Source organism: Meriones unguiculatus, chromosome 20, assembly GCF_030254825.1.
Source record: "Meriones unguiculatus strain TT.TT164.6M chromosome 20, Bangor_MerUng_6.1, whole genome shotgun sequence".
NCBI lineage: Eukaryota > Metazoa > Chordata > Mammalia > Rodentia > Muridae > Meriones > Meriones unguiculatus.
Window position 1 is genome coordinate 19,330,821 of NC_083367.1, and position 24,688 is coordinate 19,355,508.

Genomic DNA, 24,688 nt, shown 5'->3' on the forward strand with positions numbered 1-24,688 from the left:
AAAAACACAGAAATATTATAAATATTATAAGAATGTGGTTTTTGTCATTATTGTTTTGTTTTAATCCCAGGTGTAGGAATGTGGGGCTGCTTCAGACTGTCCACAGCAGCTGACTATGATTTGCCTTGTGCTCTAGCAGAAGTATGGTTTTGCCAGCTGCAGATAATTTCTGCAATTGTGTGATCTTTGGAATTCTTGGAACTTTTCAGAGGCACATAAATGAGAGAGCCCCAAAAGTCAGTGTGGTTGTTGGTGGTTGTTCAGGCGGGGTTGTGGTTTGCTAGTAGCCGTGGTCAAAGATGAAATGAAAGGAAAGAAATTAGATCAGGGATTTTTCCTATTTCAGCTCTCCCTTCTATCCTTGTTTCTCTCATATTTAGTTTTAGGAGGTGAAATGGGGACGGGGGTTAAAGAGTGGGAAAAAGAAGAACTCACAAAATAGCAAAGACAAGCTATTGATAATACTAGTGATATTTGTTTCTATCTCTTTAATTTTTTTTTACTTATAAAAGTCCTTATATTACCTCTTATATTGGTTCAATGACCTCTTTTCTCTCTCTCTCTCTCTCTCTCTCTCTCTCTCTCTCTCTCTCTCTCTCTCAGACAGAGTTTCTCTGTGTAGCCTTGGCTATCCTGCACTCACTTAAGCTGGCTTTGTACTCACAGAGATCTGCCTAAATGTAACTCTGTCTTAAGTGATTCTATTTTGCAATGCATTTACTTACCAAACACATATAATACATACAAATACATATGTACAGATAAGTTTATACATCTTCCCTGAGAGAGATGGCTTAAAATACTCAGATCCATCTATTTATTCCATACCTAACTCACTACAACAATCCCAGACACACTACATGATTGACAGGAAACTTAGCTAACCTTACTGCAACATAAAAGGTAAACTTTTCACCTCCTGTCTTGACACCAGTTACTATCTACCTACTTGGCATGCCATTCTGGTTCGTATTTTACCTTTAACTTACAAATCCAAATACTACAAGTACAAGTAATTTGAAAATGAGTTATTAGAGAACATTTTGCCCCATATCTTGGTATCAATTGTAGGGTGGACTTAGTGAGAATCTCCAGCTGTGGAGTTTCCAAAGCTAAATGGAACTGGAGACCAATGGTGCCTGTGTATTTTGAGTCTTCTAGAACCATGATAAAGGTGCAGCTTTTGGTCAAAAAAAAAAAAAAAAAAAAGAAAAAGAAAAAGAAAAAAGAAAGAAAGACAAAGAAAAAGAAAGTAATGTTGCTTTGCTTGAAGTAATTTAAGCTTGTGACTCTTTCCTCCACCCATCCATACTAGGAAAATCCAGAGTGATAAAACATATATAAGATTATCCTGCCTGTTACTGCATTTTTGCAACAGTGCAGTCATAAATTTTCAATGAGAGTGTATCTGTTGAGTTCAAGAAACACAATGGGCTGCAAACCTAGAGAATCCTTTAGTCACACATACAATATATTCTAAGTCAATAAATTTTCCTTTAATGATTGCAAAGCCACTATGCTTGTCACTGAAACCTTGTGTGCATACATTTATATATACATATATTTGTAATATATATATATAATAAAAGTAACATTAGCAATGAAAAGCTTTGTCCACTTTAATTTACTATTAGCATATTATGGGCTGAAAAAATTCACTTGTAGTAATTTCTTTATACTCCTCTTCAAAACAGGTTGAAAATTTACTTTACCCATTTTCAGACAAGCTACTACCAAATTCTAATAAGCCAAAGAGTTGGCTTCTTTCCGTTGTTTTTACTCTTCTTCCATAGTTTTGCTGCTTTTCTATTTCTCATTGAAAACTTATATTCAATTGTAGTTTTGAGGGAAGTGGTCTTTTTATCTAAGTTGTGAAATGTGTGGGTATGAGATGACTTTAGGATCCTTTTATTATCATTTCAGTGTATGCATAATAGACAGTGATGGAATCCATACTGATTCTCAGGCTGTTGTTTTGTTTAATTTCTGCATGAGTCTTGCTAAACATTTATCAGTGTGATACTTTCCGTGAATGAGATTTTGTGTTTATTGATTGTTTTTATGTTTGGTTTCATGGATCTGGTCTTAATTTATTAGTTCCTTCCTTTAATTTGATTTGGATTAATTTTTTCTTCCTTTTTTCTCTTTCTAATTTTTTTAAGTAAAAGCTTGGGTTATTTATTTGAGAATTTTCTTCGTTCTATCATGGGCACTTAAAGCTGTGCATTTCACTTTAAGCATTCCTTTATCTGAATCTCACAAATTTTGGCATACTGTGCTTTCAGTTTGATTCAATTAAAAAGACTTTCCCCTCCATCACTGAAAAGATGCTTCAGTGGTTAAGAGCACTTTTTGCCCCTTCAGATGACCTGGGGTTCAATTCTCATTATCCACCTGGTCTTTAGTACCAGAGAACCGATGCCTTCTTCTGAGCTCAGTGGGCACCAGGCACACATGTGGCACATGGAAACAAATGCAGGCAAAATAGTCACACAGAAAAAAATAAAATAAAAATTGGAAATCACCAGGGCTATGAAGTGAGACTATTTCTAAAGCAAAACCAATCAACCAAACAAACAAACAAAAACAAGCTCTGCCCCACCCCCACCCCTACCCCTGGAAATTTCCTCTTAGGCTTATGTAACATAGAAAACTGTGTTTCTTAAATTTTATTGTTTGGACATTTTTCTGTTATCTTTCTGTTACTGATTTCTAGTTTGGTTCCATTATCATAAAAAAACATTCTTAGTTGGATTTGAATGCTTCTAAAAAGCATTCGTTTTTTTTGTATTTGTTTGGGGGTTTGTGGCTAAAGGTTTAGTCTACCTGCTTAAAAATTTCAGGTACATTGAAATATTCTGCCTTATTTATGCAAAATGCTATGTCATTATAATTCATATGAAGTTGGTTGTAATGTTGGTTTTTCTGTATTACTCATATTTCTGCTACCTATTTCATATATTTTTTAGATAAGTATGTTGACATATAAGACTAGTAAGAAGTGTCTTCTCTCTTTGTTAGTGTCTTAGTTAGGGTTTTATTGGTGTGACAAGACACCAGGACCAAGGCAACTCTTTTAAAGGAAAATATTTAATGGGGTTGGCTTGCAGTTTCAGAGATCAGTCCATTTCATCACAGTGGGAAGCAAGCAGACATGGAGCTGGAGGAGTCAAGAGTTCTACATCTTGAACCAGAATCAGCAGAAGGAGACTGCCACAGAGCTTAGCTTGAGCACATTTTACCTCAAAGCCCACCTCCACAGTGACACACTTCCTCTAAAAAGGCCACACCTACACCAAGGAGGCCACATTCCTAAAGTGCCCCTCCCTATGGACCAAGCATTCAAACATGTGTGTCTATAGGTGCCATGCCTATTCAAACCACCACAGTCAGCTTTTATTTCCCTTAACTTGAAACTTCCTTGAAAAGTTATACACACAACCAAAGTAAAGGCTTTTCTTAGTGATTTAAGCCTTTCATTTTTATGTGATTTCCTTCTTTTCCACTAACAATTGTATTTGGTTCACAGTTTACTTTATAAGACCTACTTCAACTTTCTATTAGTGATTATATGAAATGTTCATTTCTCTTTTTTTCTCTATGAGTGTAAAATATTTTATTATTGAAGCAAACTTCTCATTGATAGCATATAGTTGGCTAATGTTTTATGTTTAGCTCTTTCAGAAAATAATTGTCTCTATTGAACACTTAGATATCTTGAGTTTAATGCGATTATTGATTTTTAAACAAATTTACCATTTTGCTTATTATGTTATTTCCCATTTATTTAAACTTCCTATTTTTCTTCTTATTGAATTTTTATAGATTGTTTAAAGAATTATTATTTAAAGGTACTTCTTTTTATTCTTTTCTATTTTTGCTCTATTACTCAGAACATTTTTACTGATTTTTCCCCATGGCATTATAATATACTTATTTACTTTTCACAGTATTTCAAGCATAAAATTAATTTTATCTTGTTTTTAATGGAGTATAGAAATCTTGCTACTATATATAAGTGCTTTTAACTTCCTCTCTTTCTGTTGCATTTCTTTATTACACATGTTATATCTTTCATTAGTTCTACTAGAAAATAATAAACTAAACATAAATACAACCCATAGTCCCCTCCCCTCAAAAAATCTATTCTTAAAAAGGGATGGGATCTTAGTATTTATGACAGTAACACTGATGCAGTAAAGAACCAGTCTGCCTCCATCTTAGGCTTAAAAGCCATTTCAGAGTGAAGACAGAGTAGTTTCATTCCTGTTTATGATTATACCTCTGGTTCTCAAAGATCGCGCTATGCCCTACCTGTTCCCTCAACTACAAATGGTTCTGTGCTGCCTGTTCCAGAAATGGCAATCATGTCTTTGTTTCAAAAGCTGTTTTAAGTATCTTGAAATCCTACCTATTTTTCAAAAATTTATATGACCACCTATGACTACAATGTTATAGGACTACCTGTCATGACTACCCTGTTATACCCACTTTGCCACTATGTCTTTGCTTCAAGAGGCCTTTAAGACTAACTTGTTAATACTCAAGATCTGCTCCTGTAACCCTAACTATTTTCCCGAAGAATCCTCCATTTGGAAACTCCCTATCCCTGAGCTATAAAATCCTTGTCTTCCTCATATCCAGTGTTGACATGTTGACATCAAGAACCCTGCCTTAGGGAAAGGCAGCCTGGGCACGCAAATTTTAAAGCTTTTTTTTAAATTAATTGCTTGCTTTACCTCATTTGGCCATAATGATTTGGGTCAGTGGTCTTTCTTCTTCTATCTTTGATACTAACAGAAGCTGAAGATTATTATGAATGAAATAATGACTATTTTAATAGATATGTATATTTATTTTGATTTTGGGATTGTATAATGTGAGCATATGTCAAGTGATAAGTGAAATAAGCAAAGCACAAAGAGACAAATAATTTGCGATCTCACTCATACTGAATCTAAAACGATGGTCATATAAAAGTTAAATGCAATAATACTACAGCAGGTGAAGATCTAAGGAAGATGAGACTGGAAATTTCAATCACTGGGTAATAAGTTATCCTTAGATAGAAACAAAATATCCTAATATGGTATTCCACAGTGGCATGATGGCAGATAAAGATATTATCTGTTTTTAAAAGGCTAATGTCAAAGATTGTAGATGTCATACCATAATGAATTAATTATTGTTTTAGTATATGTGTACTTTCTCTGATTTTAGTATTTTATAATTCTTGCATATATTGAATTGTCATACAGCATTCTGTTAACAGGTACAATGCTTACTATGTTTTTAAACAGATTCAATAACTAGAGAAAAGCCCATATCCAGACATAACATAGTCTGTCCACTAAAAACCAAACACGATCTGCCTATCTTCCCAAAAATATTCTCAGAGAAAAATGACACATTTTAGGTGAGGAAGCCATGACATGGATAACAACATGATTACCAGACAAACAACAGGTTACTTAAGTAGGCGAAAGAAAGAGAGAGAGAAAGAAAGAAAGAAAGAAAGAAAGAAAGAAAGAAAGAAAGAAAGAAAGAAAAAAGAAATCTCAGGACAAAATTTTTAAAGAGCTTAACACAAAGAATTATCAAACCAGAGATTTATGCTGGTCAAACCTATTGCCTATTGTTGGGGATTGGAAATAAAATAAAGACATTCTCAGGTGGAGCAAGGCAAACTGACCATGAGCTGAGCCACTGCAAAACAAATGTGAGAGCTCTAAAGACATGAGGAAAATTGTATCACAGAGAAAATTTGATCAAAAGAAGTGAAGGAAGAGCAGAATTGGTAGGCATCTTGCAAAACACGGATTTTCCTTATGCTGCTTAAAATGCATATGGAAGGTGAGATAATGAGTTAAAACATGAGCTGCAGAGATGGTTCAGCACTAAGAAGCACATACTCCTCTCACAGAAAACCCAAGCTACATTCCTAGCACCTGATGCCACACTTTTTCAAACTGTTTCTTTTATGTTTCTTATGTCTCTTTTTTTCTGCTCCATCTAACACCCCAATACTGAGTAGGAGACAAAGGTTAGTGCAGAGAAGGGTCAGAGTTCTCTTTAGCTACTTTCTGCTTGTTAGGGTTGTTGAGTTCTTTGGCTCAAGTCCAATCTTCATTTCAGGATATCTCTAACTTCTTGTCAAACTGCATCAGCAACAACTAGGAGCAGCAGGGGCGAACACCAGCAGCCTTCTTTCGTGGGGCTCCCTTTCTCTCTCTGGGCTCTGGCATTTATTCTTTTTCCAGAGTCCTCAGAGTTAAACTATCTGCAGCTGGCAAAGAGTCCCTCTCAGATCCCCCATGAGTGTCCATGCTGTTGTGGACAATTTGAATCAACTCCACATCCACACCTGGGATTAAAACAGGACAGGAGCCTACCACAGAGGGCCTCTCAAAGACTGTACCCAGCAGTGTATCAAAACATATGCTGAGACTAATAACCAAACTTTGGGAAGAGTGCAGGGAATCTCATGAAAGAAGGGGGAGATAGAAAGACCTGGAGGAAACAGGAGCTCCACAAGGAGAGCAACAGAACGAAAAAATCTGGGCCCAACGGTCTTTTCTGAGATTGATACTCCAAACAAGGACCATGCTTGGAGATAACCTAGAACCCCTGCACAGAAGTAGCCCATGGAAGCTCAGTGTCCAAGAGGGCTCCCCAATAACAGGAACAGGGACTGTCTCTGATATGAACTCATGGGCTGCCTCTTTGACCAACTCCCTCTGATGGGGAGCAGCCTTGCCAGGCCAAAGAAGAAGACAATGCAGCCAGTTCTGATGAGATCTGATAAACTAGGGTCAGAATGAAGGGGAGGAGGACCTCCCTCCCCTATCATTAGACTGGGGGAGGGGTATAGGGGAAGAAGAGGGGGAGAGAGTGGGATTGGGATGGGGGAGAGGGGGCTAAGGCTCCAGAAGATCTGACACTCGAGGAGGGCTTTGCAGCCAGTCCTGAAGATACCTGATAAAACAGGATCAGATGAATGGGGAGGAGGTCCCCCCTATCAGTGGACTTGGAAAGGGGCACGGTGGAGATGAGGGAGGGAGGGAGGGACTGGGAGGGAATGAGGGATCGGGACATGGCTGGGATACAGAGTTAATAAAATGTAACTGATAAAAAAAATAAAAAAAATAAAAAAAAAGAAAATTTCTCTATATCTCCTTTATCTTTATGCAGCATAAAAACCTTTGTACAAGATATCTCTGAATATAGGACCTAATGTTTAGCGTGTATGAAAACCATATCAAAGCAGTGCCACCACAGAGAAATAATGTTTATTTTGTTTTTAGAAAATATTGACTTATAGACATGCACTACTTCTTTTATCTGTTACACAAATCCATTCCTGGCACATTCTCCAGACTTATTCCAGGAAAATTGCTTGTTATCTGGTATCTTATTGTATGCCTCCTGTACTACAATGATCATTCTGAAATGACATTACACTTATTAAAATAAATTATACAAGTGAAAAAAAAAAAAAAAAAAAGATCTGACACTCACTTCTAGAGGCAGGGGTACCAGGCAGATGTACAGTGCACATCATACAATAAATCTTTAAAAAAATTAATAAATCTTTTAAAAGTTCTAGTAGGTTTTACCCCCTATTTTATTTACACATAATTTATTTAAAATTGCATATTTACATTGTGCAATGTGTTTTGATGAGCATATACACTGTGACATAATTACCACAAAGCTAATTAGCATATCTATAGCATCATTTAGTGCCTTTGTTTTTACTTTTTTGTCGTAACATTTGAGATATCAGAATTTTAAAATATGATAAAATATTAATTGTAGTTGCTTCACTGTACGTTAGACCTCCAGAACCTCTTTATTCTGCTATGCTGAATTTCCCTACCCTTTACTGCACTTCTCTCCACTTCCCCTGTACTCAGGCCCTGGAAGTCTTCACTCCACTGTATAATTACTGGGCCCAGAGCATGAAGCCTGGCTATGATTCTGAAAGCTCACTTTCATGAAGAGAAAATGTCATCTCATAAAGGGAAATTGAAAAAAGTAAACTTACAGTTCGGGCCAAAACTTGGAAGCAAAACACTCAGCCTCCACCTTGCTCATAACAGTATCACAACTTATAAAAAAGATTTTCAAAAGCCAAGAAATATGTATATGGAGAAAATATATATGTATATATTCTCCCAGAAGACACATCTTTCTTCTGTTGTTTATGTGGTTCTGTTGTTTATGTTACCTTGCTCTTTAGTGTCTTTCTCTCTCATACCACACACAAACACACACACACATCACATTATACACCACACACATACATAAATTTTTATGATCATACAAGACTGTCTTCCAAATTGTGTTATCCATTGCATTCCCATAGCCAGTGTTTAAGAATTCTGGCCTGCTCTTTAGTCACCTCCTCCTGAGGGGGAGCAGCCTTACCAGGCCATAGTAGAGGGCAATGCAGCCACTTTTGTTGTGAACTGATAGACTAAGATCAGAAAGGAGAGGAGAACCTCCCCTATCAGTGGACTTGGGGAGTGGCATGCATGCAGAGGGAGGAGGGAGGGTGGGATTGGGAGGGGAGGGAGGAGCTTATGGGGGGATACAGAATGAATAAAGTGTAATTGATGAAAAATTAAAAAAAAAAGGGAAAAAATAATTTAAGAACCTTAAATGACTTTCAAAAGTGGAGGAAAACATGGAGTTAGTCAATTTACATGGAGCACGTCTCGCCCCTGGGGGCAATGGTCTCCTGAACCTACTCAGACCTTGGACACCACCACTGCTAGTTCTAGAACTGACGCAGGATGTTTCAACGAGGGGGTTAAGGCTTCTCATAATATTTCCTATAAGCCCACACCTGTTTGTTTATATCCCCCATTTTTATTCATTATTAGCCAGATAGAGCCAAGTAATTGTGGTAATGATACTTGCTTTTTTGCCCAATGCTGTAATGCTAGTAAATTTACTAGCTGGTTACTCGCATGCCTCGCTGGGTGCCTGTGCCCATTGATGCCCCACACGCTATGACTCTCTTCAGACAGAAAAGGGATCTTGGAATTACAGCTGCCATTGTTACTGCTATCTCATTGGCGGCTGTTGGAGCTACCACCACGGCATTAGCCATGAGTCATACTGGGCAGACTGCTCAGACCCTGAATAACCTTTTAGCCAATGTAGCTCATGCCTTAGATGTACAAAAAGGAATTAATGCTCAACTAAAAGGAGGTTTGATGATGTTCAATCAGAGAATTGACCTCGTGCAGGAGCAAATTGATACCCTATGGCAAATTGTTCAACTTGGCTGTCAATGAAAGTATGCTGGACTTTGAGTCACTAGCATACAACATGAGAATTTTCCCTGTGCTGCAAATCTGTCTAAACAATTGTCTAGCTATATTTTAGGTAATTGGACTGGAGAATTCGATACTACGATGGAGCAGCTGAGAGTGGCCATTGTCATGGTAAATTCTACCAGAGTGGACGCAGGACTAGCCACAGGATTATCATCATGGATTGCTGCAGCCATGAATCATCTGAAGGAATGGGTGGGCATGGGAGCGTTAGCAGGCCTTCTGGTGTTGGTCACCTTGGTTTGCCTGTGGTATATATGCAAGATTAGAGTCTCACAACAGCGTAATGCAGCCATGACCATTCAGGCCTTTACAGCCATTGAAGCAGTACAGTCTCCCCAAGCATGGTTGGATACCATAAAAAGCCAAAATGTTACGCTCAGGATGAGAGGCTAAGCACTGCACTCAGGGTCAGCCGCTTGGGACCCAGAGAAGAGCATGTCTGATTGCATGCGGGTTGATGCCCCAGGTCCCGCCTCTGAGAAAAAGGTATTGGTCGGGTCTAATGCTCTTTGGGTGGATGACACCTAAATGAACATCAGTACAAAGTCCCAATTTATTTCTAATATCAGAGATCAGACCTCTACTCTTGCCTGATGCATCCAAAACAAAAAGGGGGAACTGTAGAGAGCTGCTTAATGCTGTGCCTGAAAGATGGAGCTGGTTTCCGCCTTCCACCTTCCCGATGGTGAGTGCTCTCTGTCACGAACAACTCCACACTTGGCTAAGGCCGAGGATCTGGCTTGCTTCCATGTATGTGGACCTATCTGCATTGCCCACGTGGCACGCTGGGGTTGGCTACCCAGAGGCTATTTAAAGTGGGCTGGCTTTCCCCAGGGTCAGATGATTGTTCAAGGTTCCTGAATAAACTGCATTGAAAAAAAAAAATCATTTTTCTCCATGTCCTTACCAACTCTTGTTGTTTTGGGGGTTTTCATAATAGTTATGCTAAGTAAAGTGAGGTGACATCTCATTATGGCTTTGGGTTTATATTCACTAATAATGTTAAGCATTGTTACCCAGGCCCATTGTCCAGTTGCTTATCATTTTATAAGAAATATCTGTTCAAACATTTTGCTTATTTTTAATCTGGTAGTTTTCTTGCTATCAAGTTATTCAATTTTGCCTGTGTGTGTGTGTAAAATGATATATGGGATTCTATGTTAAATGTATGGTTCACAGCTCTTCCATTGATTGCTTCCTTTGTTATGATGATGAATTTTTATTTGCTATAATCTCACTTGTGTATTTATTTTAAATTTTGTTCCCCATAATTTTGGAGTCATTAAAAAAAATACTATCCAAACTAGCATCAAGAAACATTTCCTAGTCTGAGAGCTAGGCAGAACCCCACTTTGGTATTCATTTATTGTTAGATCCACTTGTATTCCCAAGGATCCCTCTTCTGGATTCTGGAACTTGAAATGGGGGCCTTGGCTTCCCGTTTTTTTGTGTGCACTTAGAAAATTAAGCATTGGGTAAAACAGAGATACAAGAAGCATTATAAATATTTTCAATGAATGGAGCTAGAGCTACTAAATATTCACATGCAAAAGAATTAAGTGAATATCACCACACATTGTAGAAAAAAAAAACTAACTAAAACATGGATAGAACTCAGTGTTTCAGCATTTGTGAGCATGTGTGAGGTCTTCAGTTCAATCACCACTGTATAGAAGCCACTGGTCATTTGATAGTTCCAAGTAAGTTAAGTAAGCTGTGTACCTGTGTCTCTGTGTGTGCGTGTGAGGGTGCACATGTATTTTTTTATTATATTTTCTTTCACGTTCCCTTTAAGAAAAGCAAAATTTTAAATGTGTAGTTTTTTGTAGTGGGCTAAATTTTGGCAGTGTTAGTTTAAGTCAGTTTAACTTAAGAGACTCATGAAGCAAGTGAATTTTGGATATCATAATATATAATTACATAATTGTGTGTTATTAAGACAAAATGGATTTTCATTCTTCTGGCACTCAAATTCAGGGCTAAATATAAAGTTAAACCCACATTTGTAATTGGCAATTTTATAAGGAACAAATAAAAAATTGGAAGCAAGTATAGACATAAATCCTAGAATGCTTAACTATGCTGTTTAGCTGTTGAGGATGTCACCAGGTTTACCAGATAATTTCTCATCTATGTGGCTCTTAGGTTAAAATTTTGCATATAAATTATTTACTCCAGCTCTACTAAAAAGAAACAAAACTTATTCACACTGCATTCCAGGCTTAAATTCAACAGCTGAAATTATAAAACTGTTAAAACATAGATTTAAATCACTACAGTTTTGAATTATGCAGTTGCTTTTTGATATGATAGATAAGTAATACCCCAAAATGAACTTTATCAATATTAAAACATTTGTGCTTTAACAGTGAATGAAAATGAGGACATGACTGCTTTTACATATGTTTGAGGAGAAAGGTTTTATTGTAGGTATGAGAGAGAATATAGCCAGAGGCATTTGGAAAGATCCAGCAGAATAGACCAGGCCATGACAAGAGGCTGAGGAACATGGGAGAAGAAAAGAGAAGAAAAGGGGACAAGTGGACCAACCTAAGAATCATGAACCAAGAGAACCAAGAGCAAGCCAAGATAAGAAGCAACAAAACAAGTAGCAGAAATTGCTGCATTATAAAGGAATCAGAAACTGGAGAAAGAGAAGCAGCGGCCCAGCCCTTGGGAGGAAGAAGTTAAAGATAGGGGTACTGAGGGAGACTTGTCTCATGTCTCTTTGGGAACGATAAACATCCCATTGAGAAAATGAAGAGACAGCCCACTCTACAAATAGATTTGTAAAGTGTATGTTGTTTGAAAATTCATTTCAAGATTGTGTGTGGCAGTTTACTCCAAGATTAAAACCTTTGCTCATGGGAGGGGAAACTTTTCAAGACGTAGAAAGGAAAACAGGGGAGAAACAATAGGATATTTTGAAACAGCATGGAGATGGAGCATTTCATCCTGCAAGGAAGCTTTGTAAGACAGGCATTAAACAACTCAATATGGCTCCAAGAAGTCCCTGGAACTAATCCTATTTGCTAGGATATTCCCTCCCCGAGAGTATTTAAGCAGTAAAGACTGTTGGGTGTTTCTCTCAGGCAAGCTCAGCTAGGGAGAAGAAGGTGAGTTCAGCCTAACAGTCATGAGAAAGCAGAAACTAGCTGAGCTGCCTGGATGTTGCTCAGATTGACTGATTTACCTGGAAAGGACACTTCAACCTGTTGATCTACCTGCAGGCTCAGTGTGCTCCAGGCTTCCAGCCTTCATGGATTGTCACTCCTGCTAGGTTAGACATTGTTGTTTCTGCTCTTTTTAAGTCATTTCTGCTCCTGTAAGTAACCCCTCATTCAGATTCCTTTAATACCAATAAAACTCATTGGTTAGCCAAATAGGACTTTGGTACAGTCCACACATTGATATGCCATCAGTCTGGGGTGATCTTTGTCTGGGGTGAGTAGACATTTGTCCATGTTTCTCCAGGAATAGTATTTACACAACATAGAATACAAAAAGTACTGTGCAACTCAACAATAAAAATCAACCATGTTAAAATGAACACAATAGTTAAGGAGATTTTTCTCCAAAGGAAAACTTATAAATGGTGAAAGCCATGTATAAGTTCATCCTCACACCCAATGTGACTGCATCCCTGAAATCCCATCACTATTCAGGAATGTTGCTCCACATTAGTATTCACTGGGAAATGTAACTCAACTCCACAATAAGACAATGCTCAAACCCACTAAGAAAGCTGTACAACTTAATTTTAACACATATTGGTGAATGTTGGGATTCAGACCCAGAACAAGCAGCTGAGGTGCCCATTTAACCAAAGCAGACCTAGTCCCCATGTTCTCCCAGCATCCTTCACACATTACCTGATATAGGGCATGGCTAGCATACCCTACCCTCTGCCCTGACCTTTCCAACCTAGGGCTAGGATTCCCCTTCTCCAGAAAATCTTTCCTATATAATCCAGACATTTTGTGCTCTTTGTCTCTGTCTCTGTCTCTGTCTCTGTCTCTCTCTCTCTCTTTCTCTGTCTCTTTCTGTATTGCCTCCCCCTATCTCTCATGAGAGAAAGAGAGAGTTTTCTAGGATCATTGAACCTGCCCAAAAGTGGCCCCAATAAACCTGCATTTATATACACTAATTTGGAATGAATTACCTCATTTCGCTGGTATAGATAACCTATAAGTGAGGAAGTGTTGAAATAGAATCCTTCACAGTATTATGTTAACACAAACTATTCAGCCCCTTTGTAAAATAATTTAAAATAAAAATAACTCTTAGTAAGTTAAATATAAAGTTAACATGAGACTGAGAAACCCAGGTCTATGTTCTGTGCAGTCACAAGAACTAAAAATATGCATTACATACACAAAAACAATGTATGTACTCATATTCCACGTCCTTTTTCACAAAAGCTGACAGTACAAGCTACCCAAATGCCTCCCAGCTTATGAACAGATTGGACAAAGTATAGGACTGCCATGCATGTTTTCAAATATTACTAATTTAAGAAGCCTTTGGTAAATTTCCATATATCTTTTCCACCTATGTGAAATTCCAAAAGAGACAAATATAGACACAGAAGATAGATTAGTGATTGAAGAGGCTTTGTGGAAAGGAAAAGAAGAACTTTTAGTGTAAGATGGTTTTTAAAAGAGAGCCACAGCTTTGAAACTGATACGTACCTGGAACCCCAAAAGAGAAAGAAACAAAACTACAAAGCCATGGGGTTTGGCCCAATGTCCCAGGATCTTGAGCTTACATCCTTCTTTGTACAAGGATAAAAAAAAAAAAAAAAAAAAAAAAAACAGTGTTTGGTGATTCTTCTTGCGCATACCTAGTGTAGAGTTCTGGGTTTGGTTGTATATTTAATTGGATGATAAGGAAGGGAGGGAGGGAAGAAAATATGAAACATAATTAGGTGGTCAGCATGTTAAGTTTGGTCCTTACACCCTTTGGTCTTACCGGATTTTTCCTTTCTCAAATCCTCAAGTGACCTTTTGTGAATGAAACATTGTTTTGTCTTTATAAACTTCAATTTGAGGGTTACAACTTGAGGATTTCAAATGGGACATTCTTTGTTCTCTTTGTTTTGTTCCTCTTCTTTTGAGAGCTATTTTACCAATGTCTGGTGTCCAGTATCATTTACTGAAATTTACTAGCTGTAAGCTTTATGAAGTGGCCAGTTCATTGAAGGAAGTCTCAAATGCAGACATTCCTAAATCTTTCCAAACTTCTGGTTTTCTGTCTAAGCCTGGAGGTGGAGGGGATTAAAAACATGCTGGAACTAGGTGGATGAGAGGCTGAAATAGAACACTCACTCTGGTAAAGACATGCTGGATTGCACAGTCCTTTATTCCTCTCTGTATACTGGGTATGATGCTGCATGTGTAAACATCTCCTCCTGAGTTCAGCATTGGTCTTTATCCATGCCTTCTTGATATTTTTCTAGAACATCTAGAGGTTCATTGAGGCTAAATATTTGATCTCTCAAGAGAGGTCATGTCTCAAAAAGAGAGTAGCTACCTGGTCTTTAGAAATAAGAAGAGCTCTGCTTACTTCCTTTGATGTGTTCTCCAAGTTTCTCCTAGCTTAATCCTGAGGCTATTGGCACTGGGAACTGGCTCACTGACAGTTAGTAGCCCTGCCTTCAGCTGCATTATGTTTACTGCCCCTGCCTTGATAAATTGGTTACAGTTACAACTTTGCAGACATGCCCCACTCCAAATGTCTCTTATCCTGCTCTCTTATTTTCTTCTGTGCTGTCTATGTGGATTTGAAACCTTGTTTTCATTCCTGTAATAACATTTAATGTGGTCTTATGAGACAAAGGAAATAAGATTTCTCAGTGTGCCATTTTTAACTAGAAACTTAATGTATTGTTTTACTTCAATAAATTGGAGATAACAGAGCAGACGCAGACCAACAAAATGCTTTGACTCTCAGTATCAAAATGTATCTCTCCAAGTTAAATGATGCAATTAAGACAGCAATGATAAAAACAACCCTGCCCCAGTTCTCTGAGGAGGATGAAGACAAGAGTCTGTGGGAAACTGACCCTGCTTAACCAATAAAATATGTGAGAATGAGTTCCTGAAAGTACTGACTTATTGTTATAGAGAAGATTGCTAAAATCTGAACATCCTTTCTGTTTGAGATATACCTTTGTACTCAGCCTGACCCATTAGACCTTCCTGGATGAAAACCTTGGCAGGTATCCAGCACAGGTAATTTGTGGTCTAAGAGAGATAATTTCTATCTCATCCATCATTTTCTACTTTGTTGAATGAGAAGAATGCCCTGACCACGGGAGACTCTTGGCAGGAACAGGGTGAGATAAAAAGTAAGAAAAGCTGCTGTGAATGGAGCAGGTTAAAGTTGAATATGTAATGTATTTGGTTATTTTAGGAGGCATCTGCCAGCCTAAAATAATACAGACCATACAAGCAATCCTGATGGCTGTTGCTCTGCCACTCCATTAACTTGTTAATAGAGTTGTATGACTTGTTTGTGGGGACTTAAACAAAACATTGTACTTCCAGTTACCAAAAAGAGTGTGCTTGAATGTTGTTCTCTAAGATGGATGACAGTGGAGGTCATGAACTTCAGCAGGGGAATTAGCAAGCACAGGGGTGACTGTCAGGCTTGCAGAACATTTATCTCTGAGATAAAACCTTGTATTCTATTTTCAAGGATATCCAGGAGTAGGCAAAGGTAATGTAATTATTCTCAGAGGATGTACACAGCCATAGAACAATGAGAACACTTAAAAGGTGCCCTTAGCCATTTCACAAACCGAAGGCTGAAAAGGCTCTGTTCACTCCTTTATGATGTCATTACAGAAACACCTTGGAAACCAAGGTTCATGAATGTAAATTGCTGGGGAAGCAATCGACATAATTAATGGAGGAGAAAGTGTTCTTTAAAAAAAATGTTCTTTACAGTCTGAGCTTGGATATAGTATTGTTTAAAATGTGTGAATAATGACATTCAAATATGTCTTAAATATATTTTTCTCTCTTAAGTATCTATGGAATGTGAATGAGAATTAGTCTATGTACCTAACTTCTTATTCAAGAATAGTAGAGCACATATAACAACATAAGTGTGTCTGAGCACTTGAGAATATTGTTTCCATTTTTGTAAATATGCCTTATTCTAAAATTGCTTAATACTTTAAAAAACAAATTTCTGAACTTAAAGGACACAATCTAAACTATTATGGCAAAATTCTAAAATTACTGACTTATTTTACCTTCTACATGTCCATACCTTTTATCTGGTTAACCAGAATGATCACAGAGATATATGTCAAATTTTGTATACTACTGCTGCAGGTGCTGGAAGTCATAATCTGATAGTTCTTAGTAAAAGTAATCAATTTTCATTGATTATTATTTCATTTTAAATAACATTGACAAGTATAATCTCAAAAACTGTTTCCCATTGTAATCCAACATATACCTGAAGTAAAATCAGCTCTGGATCGTGGCTATCAATTTTGTGTTTCCCAACAACATAGATGGATAGAGTTTACTTAATGACGATATCTACCTTATCAGGTTATTACAGTATTTCAGTGAGTTGGCATATATATTAAGGCTAACAGTTGTACCTGAGTAAAATTCAGTAGCTTACTGATACTAATAATGTAATTTTCAGCCACACTAGCATATGGTTGAATACAATCTGAACCCTACCCTTGAATTATTTCAGTATTTGTTCAACTTTTCTATATTTAAATGAAACTTTTTAAAAATATGGATTTTTTTTTGCACCCCAACAAGTTCTTCCTTCTCCTTTTCAATTATCACCAATGTCTCATGTATCTAATATCATCGACAATGATTAAGGATTGTAATCGGGAACCACAAAGAAAAGTTTAAAAAATATAGCAAATAAACAAGGGCCAATGAGATGGCTTATTCAGATCAAAGCCTAATGACCTGAGCTTGATTCCTAGAATGCACTCCCAAAGGTTGCCATTGACCTACACACACACACACATACACAGTCACACTAAATTAATTAATTAGTTAATTAACTTAAAAACACCAAAGAAAATCACCAATGGAACTCACAATCTTATAACTGAAGGCACATTTTTGACTGAAATAAGCACAGTGAACAGTGCTTTAAAATGTAGTTTCACCACAGCAATTTTTACGAAGGTTCCACACAGTAAACATTAGATACAAAATCTCATTACTGTGGGACTTTTACAAAGAAATGTTATTGATAAATAACAACCGGCACCAGGACCTACTCCAAGCTTTATTAGATGCTTTGGCCCTGAAAATTCCCACACACCTGAATAGACGTAGCTTTTATATGTGTCACAAGTAGGGAGATCAGTGGAGAGCAAATCCTTGAGACCAAGGTCAGATTGAATTTGGGAGACAATAAAACCAGGGATGGCAGGCTCCATCCCTGCAGATTGTCTCAGTCATTAGGCCAGTTCTCCACTGGACCCCTCATTTCAGGATGAGACAACAAAGGCTGTGCTGAGGATTGGGTCTGGGAGCACTATATTAAACCTAAAACACAGCAGGATTTCATTTTGACTCTCCAGTTTTACTATGTCTGGTGCTTCCTTTACAAAATGTCTTGGAGTTCACAAAATTTTACAGAGTTTAAAGTCTCTCTGTGTGTACACATATATCATGTACATCATATACATACATAAACTATGTGACCTCAGTTATAAGATGTTTAATCAAAGCTCCCACAAACACCAGGTCAACACCTATTGAGAATTTTCTAAATGTTTTACAAGTTTAGGAGGGATAGGTTTTATTAGACATGAAGCAGGACTCAAGTAAAGCTGAAGAGAATACAGTCCATTGTCTAGAAAGGAATTTTGTCAGGCTCAGTGGGTTATTAAGATCTTCCCCTAGGAAGGTTTTAAGTTTCTTGTAGAAAGCCAAATCTGCGTGATAAGTGATACTGTTTGTATAGACTGAGCATGTATGGAAGAGACGCCATAGGGACTCCTGCCTGATATTCAAGGCATAAATCATAAACCCAGTCCTAGGCTGACAACATTTCTATCTACCCCAAATAATGTTGAGCCCCTAAAACATAACCAGACTCAGGCTCACTCAGTTCCCAAACAGCAGCTAAAACAAAACTCTCTAATCACCCAGCTCATCAGTGAAAAGGATTGATGGATTGATGGTTTGGATCTGCAGGCAGTCAGCTCACTAGGAATCTAGTGTGCTTCAGAGGCCTTTAGACCAGGGTAATCCTCTCATCTCTTTTGGAAGAAAAGATTTTAATTAATTAAATTCTCTAAAATGACTTCACATCACGTTGCCGGAATAGTGAAATTTAGAGAACTTGGTCACATTCCTTAAATGCACTGGGCTCCTGACAGTGGCTTCATCAACTACAAAAATTTCAGGGGCTTATTCATTTTCCTGAGGACAGCAATATTTACATTGCAAACTAACCTCATTCAGAAATGTGATAACTAACTTATAGTTAGTCAACTATTTAATTTTTAAAATATGATTTTCAATCTTTAGGCTATTCTGGTGTTCATCAATTGTGCTTTAACTGAATTCCTCTTGCCTTTTTTAGAAAAGCAAATGAAACTGTAGCCAAAAGCTTAACATTCCTGGGTCATAACCACCACCCAATTTTAATCTTCCTAGAAAGTAGGCTTTTCCCATGCTGCTATTTTGATAATCTACAAGGTGTCCTTCATGCAACTACAAAAAAATCAGAAATTATGACAAGGCTCTTGAGGCCTCAAATCACCCACCTGATTCCTTACAGCACTCTCATAGCACCCCTTTCTTTTAAGTTTCCTTCTACATTCCTGGGTTAATCATGCTCAATAAACACTAAGTGGAGATGAAGCTCTTGCCTGTGGCAAGGCAGCATTTCAAGGAAGTGTTCCTGGCGACCTGCCCAAAAAGATACACAGAAAGAGAACTGAAACTCTAAAGAGTCTGTCATTGGCCAACACTCCTTTCCTTGTCTCACTTAGAAGAGTACATAATGTTGCTTCATGTTTGTTTGTTTATTTACAGTGTTGGGAATTGAACTCAAGAGCTTGTATATTCTAGGCTAGTGCTCTACCACTAAGTTGCTTGCTCAGTTACATCTTTTTCTTTGGCTTAAAGTTTGGGCCTCACAAAACTTGGATCCACTCCTGCTTTGGCACTGCCTACTAATTTGGAAGCCTGCAGCATTCCTGGTCTTGTTAACCCATGGGAGAACAATAAGAGAAGCCTCTTTTTTTTTTTTTTTTTTTCCAGTTAGTCTGTTTACACCTGGGGATATATTAGTGGTGTAAAAACCAATGCTATTTGTCTGCACTTGACTTTCAATTGTTTCTGTCTTGGGCATCCTGCTGAGTACCACTCCTTAATTGGCTCAGTGGTGGCTTCAATCATCTAGTTCTTCACATTCCTATTTCTTCTGTGTTTCCTAGCTTCCTGGCCTGCTTAGGTTTTTATTTCTTCCTCCATGGAACACTTAGATGAGAAATGCTACAAGGGAATTTTGGTGACTCCTAATCTGTAAAACAATTAATTAGAATTCCCAGAGCATCCCCTGGAGGTACACCTTTGCATGAAGAGGCTCCTTCCTTTTCCTGCCTTGAAGATCCCTTTATCTTCAGAACAGGATCTGCTTGAATTTGCAGGGCAGTCTCCATTCTGTTCTCTGGTTCATTTTGAAAACCAAATCCTTCTGTTCAAAGTCCAAAGCTGTCAAATTGGGTTTAGAAAACAAAATAAAACAAAACTGAGCAACATGCTCTTCACAAGAAACTTCCTCTCAGACCAACTGATAAGGAACAACAATTAAGAAACAAAAAGGCAAATGTGAATATTAGGGGAGACAAGAATGTTTCATATTTTATCAGAAAATTTGAAATGTTAAAAGCTGTATGAAAAGAGGAGTTTTAAAATTATAACTGGCACAATTAATTCATAGAACAATTAAAACAAGATACTAGTTATAAAATAGTTACATACATGTGTGTATATATGAAAATATATTAGCAATGTAAGGAAAATGATAAAATCAAATAATACCAAAATACAATGTAATTATTAAGACTTAAAGCTCAAAATAAAATGATGAAGTCAAAAAATAATATTGAAAAACTTCTGTAAATATATATATATGTATATATACAAATGCATAAGTGAACACATATGCTCACTCATATATAGGATCTATTTTTGTTATATCCATTTATAAAATAAAACCATGTATCAGAAGAGAAAGGATTAAATTTTAAAAAGTAGAATTTTATAGTTCATAGTTGCTAGTAATAACTAAATCACTTTAAAAGTATATTTTACTATTGCTTCCTCCTGGATAAACAGCCTCCAACATACAAGCATCAAGGAAAAAATTCAAGACTAAATAGACACAAGAGCTTGGGAGATGATGGTGAAGCAGCTAAGAGTATGTGCTGCGCTAAAGAGGATTCATGTTAAGTTTCCAGCACCCATATTGGGAAACTCATAGCACCTGTAACTCCAACTGCAGAATATATGATATATCAGGCCTCCACAGGCATCTGCTGCATACAAATGCACAGAACTATGGTTAAAGATAATGAAGTAATGTATATAATATATATAGACAGAATAGAAACAGAAAATGCATATGTTTAGATACTAATAAAATAAACTAATAAAATAAATCAAAAATACTAGAGTAAGTAGTACTCATTTCAGGAAATAAATGAAAAGAACAGTAAGGTAAATGAAAGAAGACCCAGGAGAGAAAGAGTTGATTAAGCCCAATGAAATAAAAAGATTATTATGTGTATGCCAGACAAAAGAAAGAACAGAACTACAAGATTAGAAAAGAGAAAGTAAATAAGAATACAGATGTAAAAAGGTAAGAATGTCATGGCAAATACCTCAAGCATTATGTTAACACGTTTTTAAGTGAAGACAAACATATTTGCTAAGACTGACCTGTAGAAAATTAGAAGACCACAGGGCCACCAGCAAATACACACTTACACACACACTCACATACACACACAGAGAGAAATGTGATCTTTATCATTTAAAATTAACCAATGCCTATGAATGCACAGATACTGAAAGACAATGCATAAATTATTGCATGAAGGTAGCCTACTTGCCAGCACCTGCTTTTAAAAACATAGATAATTGCTTTTTAAAAGATACGAAAATCAAAATGTGATCGAGACTGGAGTTTGAACTGCAGGATGTAGCTCCAATGCCCTAAATTTCCCCTGTGGTTTCAGTGACCAGAAGCGTGTTTGGAGAGCTACCCTGAGGCCAGGGGCATAGTGGATAAATTCCAGCTTCAGTCACACCAGCTGAATGTGAATATCATGTCCTGGGGCCTCAAGACCACTGCTCTCCAGTTCCGAGACAGGCAGGAAAAAGCCTCTGACTTGGTGGAAGATGACTTCCAGAAGCAGACCTACTTTGCAGCAATGGTTGGGAGTGTGGCCAACCGAATTGCCAAGGAAGTCTCGCAGTACATAGGAAGGAGTACCACCTGCCCATTCACAGAGAACCAAACAGTCTCTATGGAGAATGCAGAGAGTTTGCTAAAGACCCCTCAGATGTTGTCCAATGGCATCCCATTCTCTCGAGTCACTCCTTGTGTTAAGGAAGGCAACCCTGGAGAGTTGAACTTCTGGGTGTGGGTAACATAACCTCTAGATGGCAGGGAGCATGTAACCCAGTAAGGAACACAAGCCACCCAGACCACACCGGTTAATCTGATCAGCCATTCTTATTTCAACCTAGGAAGCCAGGGCTCCCCAAGAATTTATGACCACAAAGTCACCAATGTAGCAAAGGCATATCTGCCTGTTAATGAACCTCTGGTTCCTACAGGGGAAGGAACTACGATAGACCTGAGAAAGGCAATGAAGCTTCGAAAACATTTTTAGGATTATCACAGCTACCAGTTCCACTATAATTTCTATCTGAAGGGGTGAAAAAAAAAAACCAAAGCATTTTTGTGCAAGTGTGCATAATGACAGAAGTATGCACCACCCAACCTGTCCTCCAGTTTTAAACAGCAACTCTCTGGATGGCACTCTGAGGTGAAAGGTACAGTGGTCTGTCCCAAGCACCTTTGGTTCTCCTGGAGACCCAAACTGGCCTGATGCAGTCAATGAACACCAACTCTCTCTCCTGCCATCCGGGCCTGGGAAGGAAGGAGTACAACCACAGCACTTGGTTCAAGTTCTCTGTTTCTTAAGGAAGAATAAAGATTCAACCTTGTTCAGAGCAAGGCTGGCCCCCAACTAGCCAGCCTCCTATCCCGGTGACAACTTAGAAGCTTTAAAATGGTCCCACCTATTAAGTCACTCTAACCCTCTCTGTCATAACAGTCAGCTAGAATACTGATTTCTTTTTCCAATGCCTGGTTTCAGGCCATGTCTAATGACCAGCTTCATTCTCTGTCTAGTTCTGAGGACAAATTAACTCTACTACCAATATCCCATCAATGAAGAAGTGGAACTTGAGACTCTCCTGCTATTATAGTCTCCATCGCTCTGTCCTGGTTCCATCTTGTCTATTTCTTAAGCCTCCCTTTCTTTGATAGCACTCTCTCATTGTTTGCTGTTTCCTCTTTTACCTCAGACTACCCTCCAGAAGTTAGTATAACAGTTTTAACCAGGCAGGACTTGAGTTTAAATTACCAGAATTCAAGTCACCCTCTTTACCTCCACCCCTAAGCATTCCTAGGGACACTGAAGGACAAACATGATTTTGGACCCTGTTCCATCAGAGCCTGTCTTCTCAGACTTACTGTAGGAGCTACAGAGGAGGCTCCACAACATTGAAGAACACAGACTGCTTTTGCAAAGAATTAGACAACTTTGAAAAGAACTAGCCAAGGGAGACATAGAGAAACCCTGTCTCAAAAGAATAACATATTTTCCATATGAAATTAAGAATTGTTCTTTCAAGTTCTTTAAAGAATTATGTTAGTGTTTTGATGGGAATTGCGTGGAATCTGTAGATTGCTTTTGGCAGGATAGCCATTTTCACTATGTTAATCCTGCTGATCCATGAGCATGGAGATCTTTCCATCTTCTGATATCTTCTTCAATTTCTTTCTTCAGAGACTTGAAGTTTTTTTCAAACAGGTCTTTCACTTGCTTGGTTAGAGTCACACTTCAAGATCCAGTTATACCATTCCTGAGCATATATCCAAAATATACTCAAGTACACAACAAGGACATTTGCTCAACCATGTTCATAGCAGCTTTATTCATAATAACCAGAGTCTGGAAACAACCCAGATGTTTCTCAATGGAGGAATGGATACAGAAATTGTGGTACATTTACATAAAGGAATACTACTCAGCAATTAAAAACAAGGAAATCATGACATTTCCAGGAAAATGGTGAGATCTAGAAAAGATCATCCTGAATGAGGTATCCCTGAAGCAGAAAGATACACATGGTATATATTCACTTGTTAGTGGATAAACATAGGATAAACATATAATATACTATAAATATAGTATATCCTATATATAATATAGGATAATATATAGAAATATAATATAGGAAAAACATAATCAAATCAGTACAGCTAAAGAAGGTAAGCAAGAAGGAGGACCCTGGGTAAGATGATCAATCCTGACTCAGAAAGGCAAATGGGATGGACATCAGAAAAGGGAGCAAATAGGAAACAGGACAGGAGCTTCCACAGAGGGACTTTGAAAGACTGTACTCATCAGGGGATTGATGCAGGGTCTGAGACTCATAGCCAAACATTGGGCAGAGTGCAGGGAATTTTATGAAAGAAGGGGGAGATAGAAAGACCTGAAGGGGACAGGACCTCCACAAGGAGAGCAACAGAACAAAAAAATCTGGGCACAGGGGTCTTTTCTGATACTCCAACCAAGGACCATGCATGCAGATGACCTAGATTCCCTGAACAGATGTAGTCCATGGCAGCTCAGTGTCCAAGTGGGTTCTCTAGTAATGGAACAGGGACTGTCTCTGACATGAACTCAGTGGCTGGCTCTTTGATCACCTCCCCCTGAGGGAGAGCAGCCTTACCAGGCCACAGAGGAAGACAATGCAGCCAGTCCTCAGGAGACCTGATAGACTAGGATCAGATGGAAGGGGAGGAGGACTTCCCCTATCAGTGGATTTGAGGAAGGATTTGGGAGGGGAAGAGGGAAGGATCTACAGCTGGGATACAAAGTGAATAAACCGTAATTAATAAAATAAATAAATAAATTTATAGAAGAATAAACAATGCTGTTATATGCAAAAAAGTAAAATATTTTTAAATTACTTTGGAAGCATTAGAGTGAGTTGAACTACCTTTTTAGTCTTGGAGGTAGTGTG

At 37.8% G+C, this 24,688-nt stretch overlaps 1 pseudogene; it reads left to right on the forward strand.

The window, feature by feature from the left end:
- Nucleotides 1-21,587: 21,587 nt before the first annotated feature.
- LOC110565738 (galactose mutarotase-like) lies at nt 21,588-22,308 on the forward strand (annotated as a pseudogene).
- The last annotated feature ends 2,380 nt before the right edge of the window (nt 22,309-24,688 follow it).